Below are 23,744 nucleotides of genomic sequence, written 5' to 3'. Positions count from 1 at the left end.
AAAGCAGCAGGTCCGTCAACCTGGGAAATATACCTCTGGGTATCCACCTGAGCATTGGAGACACTGAAGGTAGCTTCCAATATTCCTTAACAAGAGGAAGTTGTGAAGGGGTAACATTGTGTTGTTTTCATGTGTCATGACTGACCTAAGAGCTAAACAAGTTTTGCTGTGTTTGGGGTTTAAGAGCGAACCCTTTGAAGCCCACTGCTACAACAGTGCATAACCTCTCAGTCAAGCATAGGCACATAATGAACTCTTAGTCATTTCTCATATTTTCATTTCTGCTAACTTGTATGCTCTTCATCTAGATCTAATGGATACTTTTCACCGATCAGGAATTATTTTGAGTGCGTGAGCTAAAAGCCATTAATGATGTGGAACGTGAAACTGGCTATATGCAGATAAAACAGAATTCCAAGATGAAATTCCAGACAAAAAAAAAAAGAATAAAACAATATATTGCGATGTCACAGCCCCAAGAAGCAGAAGACAGAAAGCTAGGAAGAATGGCTTAATTTACTTTTTATTTTATGTGATTTATTTTTGGGTTATATTTATATTTGGTTATTTAAGCCATTTAGTGCAAAATGTAGGTATAAAGTCCTCTGATTCTAAATTTAAATTTCAGTGACATCTGCAGAGAAAACCAATTTTGAAGAAAATAAAAGGTTATACAAGAAATTCTCGCTCACATTGCGCTTAATGGCTCATACAAATAGAAACTCTTCTTTTAGTCCAAAAAGACCCCCTAAGAAAATTAAAATATTTTAGAATTTGTTTAATACCATGCCTCATCTAAGCTACTTATTAAGCAGCTTGAGCAGTGTATCAGCTCAGAGTAGATTTTAAAGGTTTGGTTGAATTCTAACCAGTTCTCCCTTTCTAAATATAAGTTTATAGACTCTGCCCAAGCTTCACTTCCACTGAAAGTTATGTAAAAGTTAATTCTTGGCTGCAATTTGACACTGTTTCCCAGTCAGTGCTTTTGCTACTGAAATCTGAAGACTAGATTTTAAGATACAATACAACTTGATATAACTGAAGCTACTTAGACCATTATTATTGACACATATTAACTTCATTTGTTACAAAACGTAAAAGAGGCAAGATGTCTGTGAGTATATATAAAGGAAAAAAAAAAGCAGAATTGTTTATGTTGGGCTGGTGGATATAACTGGAGAGAACAATAGCTACAATGTTATTTTGATTTACATGTTTAGTATTACGTTTGAATTCTACTTATAAATTATAAGAAGGACACTTCACTAAAACAAACCTGTAGATAAAGTCTTGCAGATTTTATAATGATACATTTATTTGTAAACATAAAGGTATTATGCAAACTGATGATTTTCATAGCTGAGAAACATATGTACAGTTATGGCCTAACAGCTGTGTTGTTACCATGTACTCAGACTGCTGGAGTAAAGTTCTTTCTCAGGGTAACTTAATTTATTTGTGTGGATTTTCTAGAATAGGTAGTTGCTTCTTCCTTTATTCTGCAGCCAAATCCAAAATCCTAGATTGAACTAGTGATAATAAAAAGAGGCAAGAGAGAAAGCCAGAATCAAATTCTTATTTTATCTGATGTTATCATCATCCAATTGATTTGTCATATGCATCTATTTGGGCACAACTCTTAGAAAATACTTTTCTGATTAGTGGTTGACTAAATTATAGGATGTGCATGACTTCAGGGTTGAAGATACAATGAAAGTGGATGCATTCTTTCCCTACCCCTCACATATGCCTGCTCCAGCTTTTTTACCTTGCTACCATTTTTAGAAATGCTGCTTTTTTTTCCTTTTTCATGGGGAGAGCTGAGACACTGAGCACCTAGCACTGTCATTCATTTCCAAGAAGAAATACTCCATGTGATGTTACAGATCAAAGCTAGCTTTTGTATCACTGCACTAAGGTGAAAACATTGGCCATCTTCTTGTTTGACTTGCCACAAATCTGGGTAGCACACTGCACTTCTAAAAGAAACAAGCAGTGGTTTATGCAACCACTGTTTATCTTGCAAAGCAGGCATACAAGCATAAGTTGTTTAATCAAGGTAATTGTTACTGTATTATACAATACAGTAATGTAATTATTTATATAAATATAAATAATGAATACTATACCAATGCAGCAACATTATTGTAATAAATATTACTGGATTAATGTCATAATCATTACCAAGGACAGATTCCTAAACGGTCCTATGAAGACTAGAGACATATTAAACAATTTAGCTATAAAAATTCTGTTGTGCAGATAGGAAAAATCTTTTCACCAAATTGTAAGATCGTGTGCAGGATATTATTCTTTTACTTGCTTGGCTATATCTGCCCATTTTTGTTCAGTTGCTCTAAAATTGATTTGTTTTGTGGTGCTGCTGAAGAACTCTAGCCTTTGGTGATGGTGCTATTGAACTGGGTATGATGCAAACATGTAATAGAAAGGTTAAGATTTAAATAAAAACAAATGGAGTAGTTAGAGCGAATAAGATGGTTTGGGCCAAAAAAAGAGATTTTGTACTGTCATATCTGCTCTGCGACAGCTATAAAAGCTTTTCTGGCCAGGTTATTGTAGATTGAAAAATGTTGTGTGTGATGAACTCTTAACACATGACAAATACATGACCTTTGAATACCATTATTTTTATAAATCATTAGCAGAATTTTTTTATTCCAAAAGAAATCATGATTATCTGATATATACTGTGTAAACTTCTTTGTGTAATTTCATTCTACTCCACCATTAGCTTCCTTAGAAATATTTTCTTCTTTACAGTAAATACTATCCTTTGTATTTTATCAATATTTAATAAAGATATTTGTCTCTTTATTTTCCCTCTTGAGAAATGAAAGTGTTTTATGTAGTAAGTCATTCTATATGATTAACACACTTATGGTACACACAAAATGTTAATACCTATTTCTGTTTCATAAGAGAAAGATATGAAGTCTCTGCATATGAAATAATGCCATTTTCATATGTAAAGGCATGGGAAACTATATAAAATATAGAGTTTTGGATTTAAATTGTACTACTACTCATGTTCTCTGTAGGTACCATATTATAAATTTCTCTTCCCATGGTATAGCAAGACAAACACATCATTTTGTGAATCTCTTTCCAGCAAAGCAGGAGTTTTGGAAAAAAAGTCATTTATTTTGCAAGTAAGAAGTTTCACATCTATCTATCTATATATTTACACATAACATGATTTATAAAACTTCTGTTGCTCATAAATCCATATAGGAAAGAAAGTTGCAAGAAAAAAATAAGATTGCAGTAGTCTTGGAAGAGAAGGAAGACTACGACAGAAAGCTAGAAATCTACACAGTTTTACCTCAAACTATTTTATAGGTAAAGGGAAGAGGCATGGGAAGTGATAGGATTTTCCCAAGATGAGTACTAGAGCCAAAAGGGAAATTCAGAAGTATTTTTAAGTATCCAACAGTCTTTCTCACTGAACATATTACTTCCTAATAATAAGCTACAGCTTCCCACATTAAAAAATGAGGATACTATCTGTTTTGGCTGACATGACCACAATCCCTTCTTCTGTGATGAAAAATTACACCAAAGAATGGCAGAATGACTAGGGCAGTAAGTCAAGTGTTACTGAGTAAACAAGCTATATAAAATACTGATTATACTGATTTAGGTATATATAAAAGCTATCAGCACAATACAAATGGCCTTTAGACACTGTGCAGCTAAAACTGTCACTTTCCCTTTTCTAGTGTGCTTTGGTCTTGTACATCCTGCCCAGACAAAATAACCCTTAGTTATTGCTGCAAGATACAGTTATTCCTCTGCTTCTTTTTCATCTACTTCCTAATATTGATTAATATTGTTCATTTTACCAGAGCTGACTGTGATTCACTGAATATAAAGGGTCAGAGAAGTGGCCAAGGTTTCTTTATTTGATTCCTGTTAATCTTTGCTGCTGGGTATCTAAAGGAAGAGCTAAAGAAAATTATAAGTAACTTAATGTATCAAAAGCAAGACATTAAGGTTAAGAAGATTCTTAATAATTCTCAGAAATATTGTCTTCAAAAAGGACACTTTAACTCTTTCCTCTTACAACTACTATTTTGTGATGCATTCACTGTGGATAAGCATAATTTTCTAAAAACTTGTATAGGTTTTTCCCACATGGTGAGGAAAAAAATAGCCAGAGCTAGGGATACATTAAATATTTAAGCTGCATACTTAACTAATTCTTGCTGTATGTTATCTGAATTTTGGTATTCGACTTGCATTCTGAGCATGTATGCCCTGGTAAGCCTTCAACCATATAAATATTCAAAGTTACATGCCGAAGAGCAATTTATTTACATTCTTTATTTAGGCATCTTGCAGACATAGGACATTCACTGTGCCAGTTGTACACATACTTACTATCTGAATCACTACTGGCATACCATAGAAGTAACAAAACTGCACAGGTTTGTAATTGTTGCTTTTAAATATTCAAAGTTTAAGAGACTAATTAAAAAAAAAAACAAAACTGATATATTTCCTGGCTTACTTATCTAAAAGTCAGTTACAAATGTAGAAGAAAAGATGACACTGAACAGTCCTTACAGTCAAAAATAGATGTAACGTTCCCCAAGTAAGGTAAAATGTGGGGGAGATTTAACAACAAAGAGCCCAACAGACTCTGGTAGATCTTGTCTCTATGAGGCCTCCGGAGTCTGGAGACAGGGCTAAGGTGTAAACAGAATACTCTTTAGTATGCACAGCTAATGTGGTCACTTCTGGGACAGTTAAGCAACCTTTTGTTCGTTATCTACGTTGTTGTGAAGAACTTAAGGATAATTAACCGTGAGTGGAGTTACTGCTTACGAGTGAAGGATGTATAAGGTGTGTGTAAAACACAATAAAGAAGAACTTGCTATTAAGAGAACTTGCTATTATGAGAACTTGCTATTCTGATGCCACACTGACTGGCGGAATTCTGTAACGGGACCAAGCGCCGACAGTAAAAGACACAACCTAAGCTATGGCTTGCTCTCCTTCCCTGTTTTCATCAAGCAGCATATAACATAAGGGAGAATGATGCAGGAAGGCCTCTCACTCTAAACTACGCTCCATGAGCACACTTTTAGGATTTTGGGTTGTTATTCAAGATCATTTTAGCCACTTACCACTGTTGTGTATTGTGAGAATGGAAAAGGATGGATACAATTGCCCAATTCTGTTACTATTTTAAAACTTCTACAAGATGTTAAGCTTGATATAACCTACTGAGAAATTACGTTGGAGATCTAGAGGCCAGAAAGGGTGGTTTTGTTAGATTTTGTTAGGTAATGGCCTTAAGTTGCACTGGGGAGGTTCAGGTTGGATATTAGGAAGAATTTCTTCTCAGAAAGAGTGATGAGGTATTGGAATAAGCTGCCCGGGGATGTGGTGGAGTCACTGTCTCTGGAGGTGACTTTGAAAACAAATGTGTAGATATGGTAATGAGAGACATGGTTCAGTGGGCATGGTGATGATGAGCTGATGGTTGGACTACATGATCTTATTGGTCTTTCCAACCTTAATGATTCTATGATTTTTCTTCCAAGATGAAAAATAAGGAAGAATTGCAAATGAAGGACAGGCACTTCTGTGCAATACCCCAATTCAATAATCCACAGTTAAAGATTCTTGATTCTTGAAACAAGGTAACTAAATCCAACAAGAAAGTGGAAGTTTAGATGAAATTGCTGAAATCTGAATAAACATGTACTATGTGACTAAAAATACAGGAATCCTCTGAGGAAAATCTTATAACAGGAATGCCTAAAACTCCTGACTATTGGAAGTATTCACAAATGAAGGTATTAACTAGGGAAAGTGGAAGTCAGAAACAAATTGAAATCTGTGACCTGGCATCAGGATGGGCAGAGAGCTAAATTAATCTATTCTGACTCTCTGCACCCTAGAAACAAGATTGTTATGAACTTTGCAAAGCTTTGAATTAGGCCTTTACACTGAAAAATCAAATCTAAGAAGCTTTCTGTAAAATGCAAAGGTGCCGAAGGACCTCTCTCAATATTCAGTGTTTGCTCAGAATGAAGAAAGATTTTTCTCAGGTGTGAAAACAACATGGAAATGATGTATTGTGAAGTGCCTCAGATTCCCTGTTATATAATGTAGGAAACAGTATGGTACATGGTCACGTGGAGAGGATGGCTTTATGTTCTGTGGTTCTTGGGCATGGGTGTACAGCATTAGACCGTGCACATTACGAAGGCATCTAAAGTGGGTTTCTGGCCTTCTAAAATTTTCCTTCATACCTCAGTAGGTAGACTGGAACTGTCTTCATGGACTGCTGGTGCTACTAACACTCAGCAGTGAGTAGCCTGAAGCAGGAGTGCTCATCCCACAGCCTCCTGCCAAGGGGAAGAGATGCTGGCCAGCTCTTCTGCCTGCTGCCATGCACTGGCAGCCCTCACAATGTGTTCCTTCGCACTGCTGCTCCTTCCGTGGCCCCTCACCGTGCCTCTGTCTGCATGCACTCTTCACCACCAGCACCACGTGCAGCCTCAAAGGCATGAGGAGATAGAGCTACAGTGTGCATCAGAGTAGTGTGCTTCTCACAGTAGTGGCTTCATTTTCTGTTTTACAGCTGTTTGAGATAAGGCTGAGTTGAAGCTGAGCGTTTATGTGAGGGGAGTATGTATACTGTGGGGGGCGTCTGTGTTAAACTCAGAGCAACAGCAACCCCAGTTGCTGGGATGGCTACCACCTTCCAGAACATTCTGAACCTTGTACAGAGCCTGGCACCTTCTTGTACAAACCCCAGCTCGATGTTTGACTTTGCCCTAACACAGATGCTTCTTCTAGCTGTGAGGCTTGAGAAGCAGGGGCTGCATTTGTGAGGAGGGAAAAGCTGTGCTGATGAATGAAACAGCATTTTCAGACTCACTCAAATGTCTGATGAAAACACTCTCTACCAAGAGCTGGACTAGATGACCTTCAAAGGTCCCTTCGAAGTCAATTCAATGATTTGGTTAATAATAAATACTTCTGTTGACTGTACTGTCCCCGAAATGTTCTTGAGAGATTTCTAGTTTTTTCTATTAGGAGGAAAAAAGGGACAGCTCTGAGATGGGAGTGGGCCTCATAAGGAGTGTGCTTACCTATAGCTGTCTCAGTGAGAAATAATTTCCTACTCTATGTGGCTAAAATCACATAAGAAACCTGATGTATTCATATAGGAAAGAGAGAAGTCAGGTACCAATTAACAGAGTCAGTGCATTCCTGTTATCAGTGAAGTAAGTTAATTGGCAAGTGCTCATCTGTCATTCTAAAGCATCTGCCTGTTCCTTCCTTCCGTGCTTTCTTTTAGGTAAAGCTCTTGGTAACACACAGAGTAAGAAGACATTCTGAATGGCTTGTCAAACTGACTTAGATATTTAGTTCCCTAAGTTTTGCCTCTTCAGTAGGCCGGAATAAGTCTTCTAAACATCATTATTTATTCTGTGAGGAAACCAAGCTGAGGACTTTAAATGACCTAATGGCTTCTTCAACACTTGTAGCCCTTGAATGCAATGTTAGCTGCTTATTGCCTCCACTTAACTCAGTTCCTGGTGGGATGCTCTGTGATTCTTTGTTTTCTTCATCTTTTTCTGAGGACAAGTGATATCTTCAGCTGTTGAAATCTGACTTTCTACAAGCAGCTTGGTGGATGTGTCTCAGGGCTATTTGCACACATCTGGGGAACTCTGTCCATACACAGATCTATTTGAACACATTTAGTTGTCCAGCAAAGTCAGCCAGGAAAATGTTTTGGCAGCTCCTTGGCTTGCTCCACAGGCTGGCGTGTTTCCTTTGTATGCATAGGTAGGTAAAGCAAAGTAAAGAGTCTTGGCAAATGAGCTGTTTTCTGCAGAGTCTTAGTAAATCCCTTCTCAGAGGTACTTGAAAGAACACTTTTTTTTTTTTTTTTCCCACTGGCTTCAAACAGAACTCATATTTAGATGGGGAATGACTAGATGTTGGAGATTCTGCATTCTGCCAATTACAAAACCCCAAAATAAGCATGGTTCCTTATATGGAGAATCTTTTTTATTCTAGCCAAAACCAGTAATTCTGTCAGGGAATCCTTTTAAGTAATTGAGGGGGGTATGGTGGGAACGACTTTATTTCTTCAGTGCACTTATTTGGATATCTTTAAAGCAGTGATATTTACCCTCATGGCTGCTATTCCTCAAGTATATTACTTCTATTCCAGCATCCATAAGAATCCTAAAGAAAATAAAAAATCCCCACAATATTTAAAGCATTTTTACACTCTCTTTAATTTCCTCTCTTCCACTTCCTAAAAACAGAACCTTTTGGTATACTAGAATGCCATTGCTGTTGTTTTCTGTAAAAGCTCTTAAAAAAAAAAAAAAAAAAAAAAGTAAAAGGTGGTGAGTAGTTTCAGTAGGAGTTCTGGAAAGGCTTTGAAGTGCTCTTTTGGATGCAGTGAGCCCTTCTTTTATGGACTGGTTGAGCATTAGGATCTGTAACCCACCAAAATTATTTCAGTGGAAAATGTGACCAATCCTGCCAGATTTCTTTAAGTATAAATACTTGAGTCATCTTTTTGCCTGCAGGATCCAGCTTTTAAAGAGAAATATCAGGTATGGGAAAGTTTTCAGTGTGATTAAAGCTAGCAAATCACATCAGTATTCAAGTTAACTATGCAGGCTAACTATACCAGCAGAAATGAAGAGCTTCAGCATTTTACAGCATAGAAACTCACATGCAGAGATGTTCTCTCTTAAAGTTAAAATACTGCTTTTTTCAAATTTCATCCTTTGATTAGGAATCGTTTAAAAAAATTCTTTGAGGCTGGGAGAGGGGAAGGAGGTAGCAATTATATTGTAAACTAAGAGATTCCATATGCAACTTCAAATATAACTAAAACAATTATCGTAGAAAGACATTAAACTTCCTTAAAAACCGAAGATGTAACTAAGGAAACTCCACTGATCTCGAATATGAATTTAAAATACAATGCATTTTATTTAAAGGTCCCTTCCAACCTAAACCATTCTATGATTCTATGACTCTCTTAGTCCATGTGAGTCACTTTAAGGGGAGATTGTCAAGTGCTGTATTTTTGCCACAGTTTCTGCCCCTCAAGGACATAGCATCATATAAAGCTGAAGCTGAATGCCTGGGTGAGCCTGAAGGACGTTGCTTAGAATATAAGGGAGGCTCCAGCTTAAAGGATCTGTCCTTGAGGTTTCATTACTGCCCCTTTCCTGCGCCTGGTCTGATACAATGGTGTGTCATGCACTTGCGTGACTGCAGTATGTCTTGTTTTGTTTTTTTTCCACAGTGAATCAGAAGAAAGATTAATCCTGGTGAATAATTTGTGTGATTCTAAATTCTTACTAAGATGCACAAATTTTCTTAAGTATCTGGAGTTCACATTGTTTTAGAAAATATTGTGAAACTTGTCTGCATTTGCAAAATATGTTTGTAAACACATGACAGTTCTGAGTATGCATAAATTTATTTGTGAAAAATATTGCTTTATTTGTGGACCATAAAATATTTGCTATTAAAATACAGCATTTTTAAAGGACTTAATAGATATTTATTACAGTCATGCATTCCAAGATGTGTAGCTAGAATTTCTGGGAAATTATCTGACCTTTGTTTTCAATTCTCTGGTTTGGATGATTTTACTGAATAGCTGAATTTGCATACCCACTTCCAAAAGTGAAAGTGGAACAAGTAGCTCTGACAGGTAGCAAGTTTCAGTCATGACTAAAATCAAAGTAGTAATAGTTAAGTAGACACGAAAAGCTTTGACAGGGAAAATTCTTGCAACTGTCTCTGATATATCTCTAGAGAAAATTGTTGTTTTCTGATAGAGATGTTCACATCGGTCAAAGCCTCAAAGGAATCCCAACAGCACTTCCAAAATAGTTTTGTTGGGAGAAAGGAAAAGCTTTCCAAGGTAGCTTAGGTTTAGGTTTGGCAATAGGACTATCCTTCACACTGATACTTGTCATTTGGAAAAAAAAAAAAACAGTCTTTTAACATAATATGCAGTGGAGAAAAAGGGGTAATGTTTCTCTCACGCTCCTTTCCAATGTGTGAAGAATGTTGTTATCTGACTGCTGGCAAAGTGCATGCAATCCTTCTGGATAATGCAGTAACGCTTGCAAGCTTTTGCATTTGCTTACTTTTTAAATGGAAACCTCTATCAAATTTCTTATGTAACTTCTGGACAAGTGTGTACATGCATAGATGTGTCGTCATAGACCGTCCAAAGGGAAAGGAGCTGTTAGACTCTTTTCAGTCCTTTGTGGTGTGTGATGTCAGTGTGTATCTCCCTCTTCCTGCATATTGTACCCTTTTTCAAATATCTTACTCTTTTGAAAATAGGATCTTGCCATTTGACATTTTCTACATTATTTCTATCCCACAAATGAAGAAATCACCTTGTAGGTTGAGACTGAACCAGTAGAGAAGTGCATTCTTTTCCTCACAGACCTGCATTTAAACTGCTACATCACATTCACCTCTGTATGTCACATCTTTTTTTATGTGCCTCTCTTTCTTTGAAATACGTTTTAAATTTTTGACCTGCTCTTCCTTTGCACACACATATAAAACAAAGGCATTGTATCTTTTAATTCAACTTTTATGTACACATATATCTAAACAATGACATTCAGCAGTTGCCAAAGGTCTCTTAGTATCTGAACTGTGCAGTCTTACAGTTGTCAACGTTTGACAACAACAAAAAACCCTATCAGGGAAAGGAACACCGCAGAGATTTTTGTGAGAAAATTCAGGCTGCTCTAAGTAAAGTTCCCCTGCAGAGGAATTACTTTGTAGTAGGCGTGGCCTAAAATGCCAGATATGACTCAACTGCCTCAACTGGGTACTGAAGGTACTTTTTATAAACTTTGCCACTGAAAAGTTGTTTACAAACAATACATAAAAACTGAAATCAAAATTGTTGACATTCAGCTCCACAGGTTATTAACTCTATTTAGAGGAGGACTTTTCACGTATCAGGGAATCTCAGGGTCAAGACCCAGCTCCTGCTCCAGCGGGAACACCCAGATCAGGGTGCCCAGCACCACATCCAAGCGGTTTTTGAAAATCTCCAAGGAGGTGACCCCACAGCATCAGCACAGAAGTGCTTCCTGATGTTTAGATGGGATCTCCTGTGTTTCTGTTTGTGCCCATTGCCTCTTGCCCTGTCACTAAGCGTCACTGAAATTGAGTCCAGCTCTGCCTTCTTTACATCCTCCCATTAGTCGGATATTGATACAGCTTGATGGAATTTATACACATTGATGAGATCCCCCCTGAACCTTCTGCAGCATGAACGTCCCAGCTCTCTCAGTCTTTTCTCGTAGGTGACATGGTCCTTGCATCATCTCAGTGGCCCTTCTCTGGACCTAGAACTGGAAACAGCACTCCAAGTGTGACCTCACCAGTGCTGAGTAGAGGGAAAGGATCTAGTATTAGATGTGGAGGTTGACAGCCCTACCTTCCACAGGAGGATTGGAGCTTGATGATCCTTGAGGTCCCTTCCAACCCAAGCCATTCTATGATCATCTCTCTGAATCTGGTGGCAGCACTTCTCTTAATGCAGCCTGATAGTGTCTCCTCTTTTCCAATATTGTTCTCTATTTTTGGTTTCCCTATTCAGATTTTACTCTTTATACTCTTTAAGTTTATATAGACATTATATATTTTCCCTTAGAGGTAGATCTGGAATAAGATTTCCTCCCTTTTAAACAGATTCACACTGCAATCCCCAAATGATCATGTAGTCATCTTAAGGAAGGAAGAATGGAAACAATGGGGAAAATGGCTTAAAAGTTATCTCTTTGTATATACTAATAAGTTTCAGGATCCTGCCTAGAAAAATGACTGCAAAGAAGGAAAGAAAGGGTTAGGCTGGAAAATGCAGGAAAAATAAATACTTCTTGTTTTATACTACATTTTCCACTTGCCTTGCTTTCATCCCTCCCCCTACAAAATCACCTTATTTTGCTGTTGTCTTCACCTATGTGAATGAAGAAATGTTGCAATTTTAAATTCAATTTATGTTTTAAGTGAATAAGAAATGGGAATGTTATTTTAAAAGGGTGAAGATACTGTATACAATTTATCACAGTCAGCTAATCCTTGTAAATGAATTACTGATAGAGGAGAGCAGCAAGGATTTGGTATTTGAAGGTTTTATGTCGTGGATTTTGGTGAACTTGGAGAAGAATCTGGATGTTATTTGACAGAGGAAGAGGAAAACACATAAATACCATTACCTGGAAAGTAAAGGACAAAAAGAAGATAGCAGTTTAGAAAGGAATGTTGTGTACCCTGAAGTGCTGGAGGAAAGAGGGAAGAGAGATCATCACTGAAGTGTGTGGGCAGGGCAGAGGAAAGCAACGTGGGGTAAGAAAGAGGTTTGGAAGAAAGAGGGAAGTTGATGGGTAATGGTATTTTCTTCCTCAAGCCCATGAAACCGTGGGTTTTATACAAGCTATTGCTTGTATGGCCAACAGAAGTTTGATTGTGTGAACAGTTTCTTAGTGGAACCCAAGAAATTTGAACTCTGATCTCACAGCAGCTTCTCTGTAATAGTGCTAACACTGCATATAATTTCAGTTTGGATCCTTTACACCTATCTTATTTTTCTATATGCTACCTGGACATTTAATTGGAAAACGTAGTTCTGTAGTTGGCCTTTTTAGAGAGGAGCAGTTCCCATCCCACGTCACATACTTCTTGTCTTTCCTGTGGCTGACTTCTTTCCCAGTAATTCTTGCCTTCTGTAAAAACAGAGATTAAACTTCTATTGATAATGTTACAGGACGTCTGAGTTCACATGCAGATGGTATTTAACTCATGAAAAAAAAATCAAACTCTTTTTAGATACCTATTCCCAGAATGACAATGTCAGCTTAAGCTAAGTATCTGCAAATTCTTTTCCTGTACTGTTTTGCAAAAATTGCTTAAGTAAAATGTATTTTCTAATACATATCCAGAAAAAAAATAATTTTTTTATTAAAAAAAAAAATTCTCATTCTGCAAAATTAAGACAAACAGCAAATGGTTGCGTGAATAGCTTTTATCAGTCTAACTAGAGATAGAATTCTGAAGTTTTATATCCAAGCAGAAAATAGTATACAAGTGAACATACATTCAACAGCTTTCAATTTTTTATTTATTTATTTATTTTTTGCATTTCTATTATATTACAAATAAATTGTACTTGGAAGTAACTAAAAGAGAGAATTCTGGCGTGTACAACTGATGCTTCTAGAAGTATCTTTAAAGTGCACATTGATAGAGGTTTACTTCAAAGTTTACTGTTGTTGCATTTTTCCTGTTGTATATCATTGATTTGAATTTTCTTTAGCTTGAACCTTACATGAAATTGCCATTTAGTTGTGAAGAACTACAGGCACAGAATACTTATTTAGTGTGAGGCTATCTCAGTCTTTAGTTTCAGAATATGCACCTATTAAAAATCGATAAAGAAGCTCAACTGATGCTGTAATTTCCTATGGCGACTTTAGCAAATGTTTTATTTTGTTTTTAACGATTTTTATAGACTCTGGTATGATACATAGACTTTGGACAGGGCAGTGAAGAGAAAATATCGATTTCTTCATAGATTCTGATCAAACTATACAAAGATAGGACACAACAGGACTTCAAGGTGAATTTTTGCTTCGTGTGAAACTGTAGGTTCTTAGTTTTCCTTCACAGATCTCTAAGCAATGAAAGATTTACTGTATAAGAAAAACCAAAATCCTGCTTACGAAACAAGGATGAATTACAGTAGAATATCTAGAAGAGGAGTAACAGATGAATACAATTTAGAAGTACTCTCGTCTCTCCTATTCTTTTGAAAATTTTCTACTCCTGCAAGTGAATTGAGAAAATGCTGAACTGTCATTCTGATTCATTGTGGGATTTCTGCTTACATGATCACTTCTAATCATTGAATAACCCTTCTTTAGTACAGAAATGAGAGCTCCTGTACAGATGGACTTTGCAGAAGATGAAGTGGTAAACAACATCAGAGGATTTTGGTTCTAACTTGTTAGTACATCTTCTGTTTGGGTTCTCTCTGAACCTCCCTGGATTTCATCACTTTTATGTTTTTCAATTCATTCACAAAAGAGCCCTTTTTTGGAAATATTCTAGTTTTATTTGAGAAAAAATGATATACTTTAAACTACTAACAATTTAAAGAAAACAATCTTTCTAGCATCTGTGAATAGGAGAGTGTTATTTTTCACCATTTTAATGCACATAACTTTCTTTTCTACTTATTACACTCATGCATCTGTCCCTTTTCCATGTGTTGTATGTCTTTTCATTTCATGCTTATTTTGCATCAGATCAACTTTCATCCATTCTCCTTCCTCCTTGTGCTCAGCAACATGCATATGCATGCTTTTCTTTTTACCCAGCTGAGAGCCACATGCTGTGCACCTGTCTCAGAGGGAATATGCCTCCTGAGTCTGTTTTGTACAAGACAGGCTCATGAACATTAACCAATATATTTATGTAATAAAGTGAGGAGGGTTTAACTGTAAGGACATTGCAGAAGATTTTCATATAATAGCATGTTTGCTTGACCTTATTCACTGTTGTACAACCACATGCTATTTTACTGTACTTCTGCAGTAAACTCAAAATGGTATTTGTGTTGTTAAGCTGCTTTTGATTTTCTTCATGTTTATCTTCAGTTTGATACACAATTCTGACCTGGTGGCAGTCTCAGTCTTAACAGCTTCAGAGAAAACTTGTCCTGTATAGTTTGAGCTATAGTTTGATTACTTTGTTTTCCTTAATGATGTTTTTAAAAATGCAGGGAGCTCAGAAATCCAGCCAGGATGTTAATTCTTTCCAGTTTGCTCTGATTCAAGAAAGCCATATACCTTTTTTTTTTTTTTTTTTTTTTTTACAAAGCCAAAACAGTAGAAGATTGAGAACAGCAAGAAGCAGCTAGTTTTATTAGCACCTCCACTGCTATTAATACTTGTTAATGTTAAATATTAAATAATATTAATTGTGAATGATACTAGTAAATAATATTTATATACCATTGTACATATAGTTGATAATAAAGCAAATCTCAGAAATAAACTCCTTCATTGGCATAAAATGTTCATTCCAGAGGCTGGGTTATAACCTGTTCTGTTCACTTTCAATGTATATCTCATTCATACTTGGACTCTAGAACATTCTTTTTCTTTCCTTGCAAAATCTGCCATCCTAAAATTTTCTTATTATTCTTCATCTGCTTATCCAGTAACTGAAACTAAATTTTTGTAGCTCCATTACAAAACCTAAAAAATGGTCTAAAACTTTTATTAATTATTTTTAACTTAACTTCACTGAAGTGGAGAACCGTACAGTGTGAAGTAATGCAAAGTGCTTTAGCTTTGCAGAAAACACACAAGTATTCTTCTGGTACCACAAATTCCTGATCACAATGCAGTTTTTAATATATAATTATATAGCTACGCTGGCTAGTTAATTACAGAAAATACATGAATTGAGAGATTGATGGAAACTGCAAATTGTGAAAATATTTCAGAAGTAGAAGGGAAAAAAATGACAACTACTTACTACAGATCATTTGCACAGCCTTAGGGTACAAGTTAAATAACAAATCTTTTTCCCAGAGCTGTTGACAAAGTTGGCACCACTGACAGCCCAGGAAATAACAGGACAATGCCATCTTTTACTTCTAGGCAAAAAAACAACAAAGACTTTCTAATTAAAAAAATAAAACATAAATAAAAAGCAGTTCAGTGAATGGAGGAAGATGTACAAAGCAGAAAATGTGGTTTCTAAGCCTCTTTGTGGGATCAGTTTTTTTAAAACCCTGTAAAATAAAGCAGGATCCTCTGTTAGTCCATGCCGCCATAATTGGTGTAATTTAGAGTATCTGTACTATTTCCACTTGAGCTGTGGATTTAGCCCATTTTGACAGTCTCTGTGACAGAATATATTATAGATATTTGCTTGACAGAATTTGTACAATTTAGAATTGGCTTGCTTGATTAATTCTTTGTGCTTGTGCCTGCCCCCTCCACCTACCATGCTGAGGGCTATGTCATTTAGCATGACTCCATTATATTCAATTGAGCAGTGGCTGCAGGAGGCCAGACGGCATATGTCCTAGGGCCATACAAGTGCTATTTAGCTGGATGCACTCTGCAAAGCCAGAGGCACTCGGGGGGACTACAAAAAGCGTCACATCAGTGATATAATAGTGAGTGCCTGCACCATGTTATGTAAATGCTCGCTGTGGTGAAGTGTATGGTGTTTCTTCCCAGCTGGTTGTACTGTTGTGTGTGCATAGTAGGTTGCTGCTGTTTGCAGTAAATAATTCACAGCTAATATTGTTGATAATCTTTTTGATGAAGTTTAAAAAATGCTCAGCTGTTGCCATTCTCTTACCACACTTCACATTTTAGGAGAACTCTTAATTTTCTGTATGCCACAAAAAGTGGGAATGGAGGGAGTTGTTTGAGGTATGCAGAACTAAGGGATGGGCACGCATCCAGGGAATCTCAGAGGGAAATGCAGGCTGTGTGCCACACACTGAACTTGCTACATATGCGCACATCTGATCTAGCACATGCACTCAATGCAGATGGTTAGCAATTGCACAGATCATCTCCACAAGGCATGTCCAGATCCTACTTACCCGAGGAGTCTGGAAATCCTGGTCGTATGGTCAGTCTGTGATTTATCTCCTCTTTGTTTTTCCCAATCCTAAAATTCTATCTACCTAAGGAGGAAAGAGAAAGAGAAGAGAAAGAGGACATGCCAAGGAAGACATACCAGATTCATGCTAACATTAAACATGTTGCAAATGGTTGGATTACCATAACATAACGAGCTTCAGGACCTCGGCTAAATCTACTGTGTGTGTATTTTTAGTTTGCTGTTGCGGTATAAAATGTATTCACTTCACTTAAGCTATGTCATAATAACTTATTTGAATATTGAAATAAAATGCTAATTAGATGCAGTTGGAGGAGAGCACATGGCAAATTACAGTAATACCACTGATGGCTGGTAAGTTATTTGCCTGTGGTAACATGATCAGTTTTGATCAAATGCTTTTTCTCTTAATCTTCTGGTTCTTAAATAATGGGCCTTCTCTCACTAAAACCTGCACCAATTTTAAGTTCAATTACTTTAACTTAATAAGTCTGAATGCTTTTCATAACCAATTAAGACACAATTTTCTATAATTAAAAGTTAAATATTTATTAAATCTTCAAGTCCTTCTTCATTAAATAGGAGAAACTTACCATTCTTCAGAAGGCTCTGGCAAATTGTATTTATTCCAAAAAAAAAAAAAAAATGGAGAACTTGTGTTCCCAAATAACTTCTGCATAAACAATCTATTTGATACTGCTTTAAAGTATCAACTTAGTTTTAGCTGTACTGATTATTGTCCCATTGGTAGTTAGAATATTTTCCTAATATTTTGCATTGAAAATCTTGATGGATCATAGCAGGACTTTGAACTGTGGGAAGATGATGTCAAATACGTACATCACAAGACAGCTTTCTTTTGTGTGCGATATATCTTAAAAAATCAGCCTTTTCCACCATCTCAGGGCTTCTACAACAGGTATATTCCCACTGATACCCGTGATGGAGTTTATTCTTCTCTTAAGTATTATATGGGTGAAATATTTATTCACTTGCAAATCCCAGGGTATTAGTTAGGTATCCAGCTCTGTCTGACTTCCAAAATCTTAGGTCTTACCTGTATAAATGATTATCCACATGATTAACTTCAATTTGATGTTCTGCAAAAGGTAACACTATTTTAGTATCTGTGAAAAGTTTTGATGTGAATTGTAACAAAGCATAATCAGAGTATATTTCTTATGGTGCTCTCAGTTTCCGTTCAATTATCATTCATATTTTCCAGAAGAAAAAAAAAAAAAAAGGATAACATCCAAGAAATCAAAACCAACCTGACTGCCACTGCAAATTCACCATTTATTTTGTTAGGATTATTTTGTGTTTTTAGCATTTGTTGTTTCAGTGTATCACCTAAAGGTCACTCATAGGTATCTTAGTGGAATTTCGTTAGTCACCCATGACAGTTTGAAAAATAATTGTAAACTGTGTTTAGATGAGAGAAAAGCAACAATTCCTTCAGGAATTGGAAGCAAAAAAGCACCAGACTTGGACGTATTTCTTCCATGATATTACATTAAATGAAATCAAGAGTTATTTAATTATAAGAGTCAACACCAAGTTCCTTGACGCTATCGATACTCATACGTGAGCTTAAACTGAGCTACTGTGTTGTGCAGATCTGTCTAAAAACAATTTATTTTCAATGCTTAGAGAAAACAGCTATTTTCTTCCCTCTCTGGTCCTTGTTTTTGCTAAGTATTCAGTAAAAAATAAATGATTCTATTGCATTGAGGACAGGTTAAAAGATGGAGTTTAACCAACAGAATGAATACTACCTTATATAAATGTGATACTCTGTATAGTATTATTTCATTTTCCAAATTCTGCCATTTCAAACATAGAAATGGTTTGAAAATATTTTCACTTCTGCATAAAACCTTTTACATTTGGATCCTGTGCTTGTATTGGAATCTTCATCCTTACTCATGAGCACAATACTCATTATTACTTTAAAAATTGTATGTATTTGTTTCACTTCTCTTTCTTTAAGCGTTCCTTTCACTTTTGATTCTGAAGATGTTTTTTTCTTTAACACTCAGATTTTATCCCTGGTTCCTTTCACACAACATGCCTTGCTATGTTGCTTATGAATCTTGACTATGAATTTTTTTCCTCTGCATTTAATAATGTCATGGTTTATAAACTGTGTAAGCAGTAAGTTCTTAGGCTGATTCAGCTTTTGTTAACAAGTTAACTTTTGGTTCATTCTGAGTACAGATATATCCTACACGTTGTATTACATATATAAAATCTTGGTCAAGTTACAGCACAGCCATGTCTTCTTTTCTTCTGGCTGTACTCAATACACTTAGTTTGGGATTATACAGATATGCTGATTTTTTTTTTTTTTTAATGAGTTACGTGCATTATTACTACAGGCCTGTTATCTAGCAGGTGCATTATAGTTGGAAATGGTTGTACATCTTTTTGAAGCTTAACACAGAGATTTTGGAACTGGAAATTTACTTTGAAGATGCCCTTGCACTTTAATTTTAAATATGTGATTAGAATCACTGAACAATTTAGGCTGGATGGGATCTCTGGTTCCACTCCCTACTCAAAGTTGGCCTAGCATCAGTTACAGCAGCATGCTCATGGTTTTCACAGTCAAATTCTGAACACCTCCAAAGCTGAAAATCCTACAGATTTTTGGGGAAATCTTTGCAGTGCTAAGTGCTCCCCTGATGAAGGAGGTTTTCCTTATGGCCAGTGGGAACTTCCCTTGTTGCCATTTGTGATCACTGCCTCTTGTGCTGTTTTTGGCATCTCTGAGAAGAGTCTGGTTTTGTCTTTAATATAACCACCTCTAAAATTGTTGAAGACAGCAGGTGAATCTTCCCACAGCCATCTCTCTTCCAAGCTGAATACACACACGCCTATCAGCCTTTGCCCATATTTTTTGTGCTCCAGCCCTCTAAGTTGGTGACCCTCCTCTGGACTTGCTCAAATTTATTGAAGTATTTGTTGCACTGGGGAGCCCAAATCTGAACTGCTCTAGAAATCACCTCTGACACCTCAATCGTAATGGAATAATCCTTTCCATCATCTTACTGGCTATATTCTAATACAGCCCAGTATGCAGATAAACTTAATTGTCTCAAGAGCACACTGCTAACTCATGCTCAACTGTCCACAAAGACCTTCAAGCCCTTTTATTCCAACTTTGTTCAGCCTTCTGTCTGACTGTGGCATGGACTTATTTCTCTAGCACATTTACCAGTCACTACAATGTGGTGTCATGCATTTGCTGAGGATGCTTTCCATCCTGTTGTTGTTGCTGTTTATGGAGATACTTTCACTGATGTGAACTGGAGATAGCAGAGAAGGGGAGAGGAGAGGAAGGGGAGGGGAGAGGTGAGGAGTATGAGTGATGCAGTCTGCCTATTTTAAAACACTACTTAGTCTTTGTGGTTCTTATGAGTCACCAGCACCTCTGTTTGGAGATTGAGAGTGTAGGTCTCTGACATTTCAAAGCTTAGATGGGCACCTTTAGCCCTCTTAGACCCTGGGCAAATATTCTCATTAATAAATTTCCATGTAAGGATGAGAACCACTTCCTTCTGTAGCTTCTTCTTTTAAAAAATATGGTTGCAGTTAGGTATTGGGAGGACAAGGAGGGAAGACAGAGGGCTTTGTTAAAATATTTGACTTTTTGCCATCTGAACCAGATCTTACCAGTCCTTACTAATTTCTATTCCTAGGTTTCCCCAGGAATAAGGCATATTGTTACTCTAACGGTGATGCTAGCAGCTGTTTTAGAGAAAAATTTTCTTATCAAACAATGAGTGTCTTAAGATAATTAGATTTTCTTAGCATGAGGTGATGGCTAATGGGATGGTCCGGTGATAACATTTTTTGGCTTGTGTAACTGAAATGGAATTAAATACCACGGTAAATAAGTCATGACATTCTATATGTGTGTATGTACAGCTGTGCCTAGAACTGCCCCCACAAAATATCTAAGTATCACATTAAGGAATTAAATGAAACAGAAAATATTCTGCCACTGGATAAATGTCTGTGTATATATGTGCATGTGTATACACATATATACACATACTCACACCTGCAGACATATATGTAAATATAACACATCCTTGACTGCTGCATGTGTATTTGGTGTCGGAGGTAAGCAATAGTTTTCATGCAAGGATTTCCAAAGTCAGAAGTTCCCTGCTTGTCATAGAATCAAAGAATCATAGAATTATAGAATGGCTTGGGTTGGAAAGGACCCCAAGGACCATCAAGTTCCAACCCCCCTGCCACAGGCAGAGCCATCAGCCTCTAGATCTGGTACTAGATCAGATTGCTCAGGGCTCCACCCAACCTAGTCTTGAACACCTCCAGGGATGGAGCATCTACAGCCTCTCTGGGCAGGCTGTGCCAGCACCTCACCACTCTCTCTGTGAAGAACTTCCCCCTGGCATCTAATCTAAACCTCCCCTCATAAAGATAATGGAAGGGGAGTTATGCTCCTGATGACCAATGGAAGCATGAAGGTCATTGAAAATGGGATAGGAATGATTGACCATATAATAAATACATGAAGATTCTCAATGAAATTATCAGACATGAGATATAAAGCAAGCAAAAAGACATTTTTAAATACATGTATTTTACTGCACAAACAAATGAACAATATTTTTGGCATTAAAAGCCTGTGATAGGAAAAGAATGCACTGATTTAAAAAGAAATTGATAGGACAAGAGGGAATGACCTCAAGTTGCACTAGGGAAGGTTCAGGTTGGATATTAGGAAGAATTTATCCTCCAAAAGAGCAGTTAGGCATTGGAATGGGTTGTCAGGGAAGTGGTGGAGCCATCATCCCTAGAGGTATTTAAGGAAAGAGCAGATATAGAACATTGGGACATGGCGTCTTAGTTTCAGCTGGGATGGATTTTTAATTCGGAGTGTCTGATACGACGCTATGTTTTTGATTATAGGAGAAAAACAGTGCTGATAACACACCAATGTTTATAGTTTCTGTTGTACACAGCCAAAGCCATTTGCAGAAAAAGGCCTAAGGAGCTGGCAGGGAACAGAATTAGGACAGCCGACTTGAACTGGCCAAAGGGATATTCCATACCATGTGGCTTAATGATTCTATGATTAAATGATAGTACTGGAAGAATATCCACTAAACTATTGAGCACGATGATACCAATGCAAATTTTTGTATAGGACATCCATACAATGCAAGCTGGCAGAGTTGTGGAGAGTATGCCAAGGAAATGTACCTGTTCTTGATTTATTTTCCTAATTGTTTATTAGAAGACACCCAGAAGAGAGTGTTGACTGTACTGGATCAAATTGTTCTTAAGCCTATAAATGCAGTAGTGTTATATTGTGTCCTGACTAAATTTTTCTGTACATTTTTCCTCTAAATATTTTTGCAATATTAAATAGTTTTCAGACTTACACTAAGCTTAGTAATTAAACAGTAAATATTTGAAAAGAAAGGTACTGTATGAACTATCTCCTGGGGGAAGGAAACAAAGCAAAAGAAATATGCAAAATGAGACAGAAGATTTCAGCTTTTGTTTTTTTTATTCCTTATTAACTAGTACAAAAATACTGAGAGTCATTATGGGCTGCATTCAGTCACCCAAGCAGAGGTATCTTAGCCACTTCAAGACATTCTTAGATAATTGTAAAGGGCTGGCAGAAATTTCCAGGAAGATCTGCAGAAACACCTGTGCCCTCTGGTGCAGCAGCTGAAAGCCAAGACTGCGTCAGGTAGCAGTAGATGCCTCTGCTTACAAAAGTGAGTCAACTGGAAAGAGTAGTATTTACTGCAAGATGATAGAATCTATATGAAGTTCTCTTGCTCTGAAGCTGAATCCTTCTAATCTGAGAGTCCTGAATGCATACTCAGCATCTAGTTCCTTTTGCAGCAAAATTAGATTGAGGAAACACATGATGGAGCTTGGGGAGCTGTACGTCTCTTTCTGAAGTAGGCACATCCTGTCTGAACAGCTTAGTTTCTTTCAGGCAAGGTTGACTGTCTTGACTAAATCTCCAGTGACTATAATGGGACTTTAACTATCTACATGTATATGTCTTTACCTTGAAGCGATCCCGCTTTCAACTGCAGTTCTTGTGAACAATTTGTTGGAACTTTTTCTCGCTGTGAATCATTCCTTTACCACCTTTTTGCTATGATGCCCATTTTTTTGGCCCATCCTGTTATAATCTGCTATTTCTCTCCTAATTTCTTCACAACCCCTTAGAAGATGCACTTATTGAGGGAGGTCTGTTCTCCCAAGTCATATATTTTAAAAAATGCGTTATGAACACCGTAGAAGCAGTGAAATAAGTTTTAATCTCAGTGTTGAGTCTATGAATTTTGCCACAATCCTATCTTTAGTTATCCTGTGGTCATCTTCCTTAAGTTGTTTAGAACTCTAGATCACATATTTTTGCTTGTAATTTTACAGCACTTATCAAGTATTTGATTAAGCTCTGAACTGCTGCAGCAATGTAAATAATATATATATATATATGGAATAAGAAGCAGGACTTACATAACTATAGAATTGTTATTCTACTGAAATATCAATAACAATAGGAGCTTAGGTCCTGATTCAGGAAAGAGTATAAGCATTTGTTTCCGTGATCAAGTAAAGTCATCACTGGGAAGAGCACGCAGGTCTGACAAACGTATAATGGGTTTTTCAATTTAAAACTGCACCCCAGTTTTGTACGTTCCTGTGAAATGATCTCCCATGTATTTAACATGTACCTTGGACTGTAATGCTTTTCAAGAGCTGCAAAAGCCTTAAGCTCGTAATTTGTAAAATGATGAATTACTTCCTCCTAGGTTTATGTATATTGTTCTCCTTTCTATTTTCCCTTTTAAACTAGAAAAAAATCTGAACATTCTATAAGGAACTTTGTTTATCATTTTTCTACATTTGAGATTTCTAATTCCCTTTATGTGTTCTTTCTTAGTCAAAGAGTTTACAATGGGGACTATCACTTAAGTAGGGATAGCAACTAATAATAAATAGGAATCATTAAAATTAGAAGC

The sequence above is a fragment of the Numida meleagris genome, chromosome 3, assembly GCF_002078875.1.
Source record: "Numida meleagris isolate 19003 breed g44 Domestic line chromosome 3, NumMel1.0, whole genome shotgun sequence".
In the NCBI taxonomy this organism is placed as follows: domain Eukaryota; kingdom Metazoa; phylum Chordata; class Aves; order Galliformes; family Numididae; genus Numida; species Numida meleagris.
Note: the sequence above shows the minus strand (reverse complement) of the source record.